The sequence below is a fragment of the Chiloscyllium punctatum genome, chromosome 47 (assembly GCF_047496795.1).
Source record: "Chiloscyllium punctatum isolate Juve2018m chromosome 47, sChiPun1.3, whole genome shotgun sequence".
Classification (NCBI taxonomy): Eukaryota; Metazoa; Chordata; class Chondrichthyes; order Orectolobiformes; family Hemiscylliidae; genus Chiloscyllium; species Chiloscyllium punctatum.
In genome coordinates, this window is record NC_092785.1 from 35,132,389 (window position 1) to 35,137,671 (window position 5,283).

The window sequence follows — 5,283 nt, forward strand, 5'->3', positions numbered from 1 at the left end:
GTTCCCACCCACCCCCCCCCCTGTCGCTCCCCTCCCAGCCCCCCCCCCCCCCCCCATCTAGTTTTGTGTGTCCCTCCTCACTCTCTCATTCACTCTCTCTCTCTCTCTCTCTCTCTCTCTCTCTCTCTCCAGTGTGTCATGCCATTCTGGTGTTGCCTTTGCTGCTGCTATAGCTCTCTCGCTGCCTGTTTTTGTCTCTCTTAATCGGTTCTTCTTGCTCATTTGATTGTTTTTATGAGATGTGGGCCTCACTGACTATTGTTATCCATCCCTAGTTGCCCCCCCCCGAGGGTGGGGGTGAGCTGCCTTCTTGACCCCCATGTGCTGTGGGTAGACCCACAATGCCCTGAGGGAGGGAATTCCAGGATTCTGACCCAGCCACACTCAGGGGAACGGCGATATATTTCCGAGTCGGGATGGTGAGGGGCTCGGAGGGGAACTCGCAGGGGGCTGGCGTTCCCATGTATCTCCTGCCCCTTGTCCTTCTGGATGGAAGTGGCCGTGGGGTTTGGAAGGTGCTGCCTGAGGATCTTTGGGGAATTTCTGCAGGGCATCTTGTAGATGGCCCACACTGCTGCGACTGAGCATCGGTGGTGGGGGGGGGGGTTGAGGGGAGAGAGGGAGGGGATGTTTGTGGGTGTGGGGCCAATCAAGTGGACAGCTTTGACCTGGATGGGGTCAAGTATTGTTGGAGCTGCCCCCATCCAGGACAAATGGATATTATTCCATCACACTCGTGACTTATGCCTTGTAGATGGTGGGACAGGCTTTGGGGATTCGGGAGGGGAGTCACTGCAGGATTCCCAGCCTCTGACCTGCTCTTGTAGCCACTGTATCTATGTGGCTAGTCCATTTCAGTTTCTGGTCAATGGTAACCCCCAGGATAACAAAGAACAAAGAAAATGTACAGCCAGGAACAGTCCTCCAAGCCTGTGCTGATCCAAATCCACTGTTTAAACCTATTGAATTCCTCAGGATCTGTATCCCTCTGCTCCCCACCTACTCCTGCATCTGTCCAGACACACCTTAAATGAATCTACCATTCCTGCCTCTACTACCTCGACTGGCAATGTGTTCCAGGCACCTACCACCCTCTGTGTAAACTACTTGCTGCGTGTATCCCCCTTAAACCTTCTCCTCCCGTTCTTGAATCCCTGGCAAAAAGCTTCCCTCCAACCACCCTTGTCTATACCCTTCACGATTTTGTAGACCTCAATCAGGTCCCCCGTCTTTCTCCTTTTTTCCAATGAAAACATCTACTCAACCTCTCTTCATAGCTAGCACCTTCCATACCAGGCAACATCCTTGTCTGCCTTCTGTACACCCTCTCCAAAGCGTCCACATCCAGACCCGAACTGTACACAGTATTCTAAATGTGACCTAACCAAAGTCTTGTACAATTTTAACATGGCCTGCCAGCTCTTATATTGAATACCCTGTCTGGCGAAGGCAAGCATACCATATGCCTTCTTGACCACTCTATCCACGTGTGCAGCCACCTTCAGGGTACAATGGACCTGAACTCCCAGATCTCTCTGCTCATCAACTTTTCCCAAGGCTCTTCCAATTTACAGTATAGTTTAGTCTAGAATTAGACCTTCCAAAATACATCACCTCACATTTGCCACGATCGAACTCCCATCTGCCACTTCTCCACCCAACTCTCCAGTCTGTCCATATTCTCCTGTACTCTTTGACAGTCCCCTATGCTTTCTGCTACTCCACCAATCTTTGTGTCATCTGCAAATGTTGATGGGGGGGGGGGGGGAGTTCAGTAACACCATTGAATGTCAAAGGACAGTGGTTATGGGAGATGGTCATAGCCTGGCATTTGTATGGCATGAATCTTTCTTGTCACTTGTTCGCCCAAGCCTGGGTATAGTGTAGCTTTCACTGCATTTGGAAACGGACTACTTCAGTCTCTGAGGAGTCACAAATGCTGCCAAACATTGTGCAATCGTTGGCGAACATCCCCACGTCGGACCTTGTGAGAGAGGGACGGTCGTTGATGAAGCAGCTGAAGGTGGTTGGGGCCAAGGACACTACCCTGAGGGACTCCTGCAGACTGACTCTCCAACAACCACGGCCATCTTCCCTTATGTGTCAGATATGACTCTAACCAGCGGAAAGTTGACCCCCTGATTACCACCAGTTTTGCCAGGGCTCCTTGATGTCCAGGGTTGTCCCTCTCCCCTCCCCTCTGGAATTCAGCTCTTTTGTCCACGTTTGAACCAAGGCTGTAACGAGATCAGGAGCTGAGTGTCCCTTGACATTCAATGGTGTTGCCATCGCTGAATCCCTCGCTGTCAACATCTTGGTGGCGGCGACCTTTGACCAGGAGCTCAACTGGTCTCACCACATAAACACCGTGGCTCCAAGAGCAGGTCAGAGGTGAGGAACACTGGGCCGAGTCATTCTCCCTGACTCCACGAAACCTGTCCATCATGCACTGGGCACAAGTCAGGAGTGTGATTGAATACTCCCCGCTTGAAAAAACCGCGGACGGTGACTCCTTTATTTCAAAAAAGAAAGGGAGGCATGAAAGCAGGAAGCTATCCGTCACTTTGTGTAACATCTGTCGGGCGGCAATGTAAGGAGCTAGTCCTAAAAGTTTAGGAGGGCATTCACAAAGAAATTGAGCTAGTCGGGCAGAGTCAACATGGTTTGGCGGAAGAGATGCTTCAACAATTTTAAAAAGCAAAACGTGCTGCAGATAAAGGAGAGTCAGTGGTTTTGTCACCAGAAGAGTATTGGACGATAAAAGCTTGTGGAGTAAGAGGGTAAGGTATTGGCATGGGTATAAGCATGGCTGGTGAGCAGGCGACAAAGTAGGGATAAGTGGGTTTGCTTTTTCGGGTTGGGATCGCAACTGGAACCTTGTGTGTGCTCAACTGGACAAATGGCTTGGGAGTCTCGGACTGAACAATGCGGTAGCTCATACAATGTTACGATTTACTCTGAGGTTGATTGAATACAAGAATAGGGAGGCTATATTTGAGTTAGACAGGGCATTGGTGAGAGTACTGAGCACAGCATCAGTTGCCCTTATTTAAGGATGCTGTAAGTGAGTTCATTTAAAGGTTTACGAGACTAGTACCTAGAATGCTCATAGAGTCAGACAGCGCAGACGCAGACCCTTCGGCCCAACCAGTCCATGCCGACCATAATCCCAAACTAAACTAGTCCCACCTGCCTGCTCCTGGCCCATATCCCTCTAAACCTTTCCTAGTCATGTCCTTATCCAAATGTCCTTTTCAATGTTGTAACTGTACCCGCATCCACCACTTCCTCAAAGTTCATTCCACACACGAGCCACTCTTTGTGTAAAACATTTGCCCCTCATGTTTTATTTTGAAATGTCTCTCCTCTCACCTTAAAAACATGCTCCCCTAGTCTTAAAATCCCCCATCCTGGAGGAAAAATGCGTACCATTAACCCAATCTGAACCTCTCAGTATTTTTATAAACATCAGTAAGGTCACCTGTGAATCTCCTACTGACCAATGAAAAAAAGTCCCAGTCTCTCCTTATGACTCAAACTCCCCATTCCTGCCATCCGCCTGGTAAATCCCTTCTGAACCCTCTCCGGGTTAATAATCTCCTTCCTGTAGCAGGACGCCCGGAACTGGACACAGTGCTCCAGACGCGGCCTCACCAATGTCCTGTACAACCCCAACGTGGTGTCCCCAACTCCTACACTCAAAGGGCTGAGCAATAACTGGACACAGTGCTCCAGACAAGGCCTCACCAATGTCCTGTACAACCCCAACATGGCGTCCCCAACTCCTACATTCCAAGGACTGAGCAATATTTGAGGAATGGATCCTTCGGCTCACACTGTTGTGCCACACAGGACGCCAAACTAAACTAATCCCTTCTGCCTGTCCTCGCTCCATTCCTTTTGCCGTTTCGTGTGCTTACCTAAAACCCCCTTAAACACCCCCTATCATACCTGCCTCCACCCCCGACCCACATTCCTCTCGCTCTCTGTAAACAAACGTGCTGCTTACACACCTCCTTTGAACTTGCCCCGTCTCACCTGAAATACCTGCCCCTCGAGTATGAGATGTTTCAACTGTGGGGGAGAAAAAGATGCTGACCGTCAACTGTTTGACTGACCCTCAGTGGTGGAGATGATGTTCCTTCTTATTGTAGAGTGTAGAATTATGTTTAAAAATCCACATTTATAACACAGCTGAGGTGAAAAAGTTTTTTTCTCAGAGGGTCAGGTGCCTTTGGGCATCCCCTTCTCAAAAGGTGGTGCAAGTCGGGTTTTTGTAAGGCAGAGGTGGATAGATTTTCGATAAACAAGGGGGTCAAAGGTTATCAGGTATGGTTGGAAATGTGGGGGAGCCAGATCGGCCATAATCTTATTGAATGGCTCAAGGGGCCGAATGGCCTACGTCTTTGTTTGTCACCTCATCCTCAGGGTATGCCTGGTGCTGCTCCCAGCATGCCCTCCTGCACTCTCCATTGAACCAGGGTTGACCCCCTGGCTTGACGGTAATGGGTGAGTGTGGGGGGGGGGGATATACCGGGCCACGAGGTTCCAGATTGTGCTGGAGGACCGTTCTGCTGCTGTTGATGGCCCACAGCACCTCATGGATGTCCCAGTCTTGAGCTGCTGGGTCTGTTTGAAGTCTGTCCCATTGGGGATGGAGCCACCCAACCCAATGGAGGGGATTCTCAATGGGAAGGTGGGACTTTGTCTCCATAAGGACAGTGCGGTGGTCACTCTTACCGATACGGTCATGGACAGATACATCTGCAGCCGGCTGGTTGGTGAGGATGAGGGGAGGGGTGTTTCTCCCTCCTGTTGGTTCCCCCCCTCACCCCACACCCCAACCTGCCCCAGACCCCAGTCCAGCAGCGATGTCCTTTCGGACCCGACCAGCTCGATCCGGAATGCTGCTGTCTCTGAGCCACCCTTGGTGGTGGGCACTGAAATCCCCCCCGCCCCACCCCCAGAGCACACTCTGTGCCCTTGCCATCCTCTAAGGATGGTTCTACTCAGAGAGGGGGGGGGGGGGTATTGATCCATCAGCCGAGGGAGGGCGGTACGTGGGAACCAGTGGGAGGTTTCCTTGCCCGTGTTTAACCTGAAGCCATGAGACGTCGTGGGGTTCGGACTCACTGTTGAGATAAGGCCAGATTCGCAGTACTGCTTATAATTTGTCCTGGTTTAGGAAGGACGCTATTAAATTGGAAAGAGAATGCGCAAACTCCACATCAACAATCGCCTGAGGGTGGAATCGAACCCAGGTCCCTGGCAGCAGTGCTAACC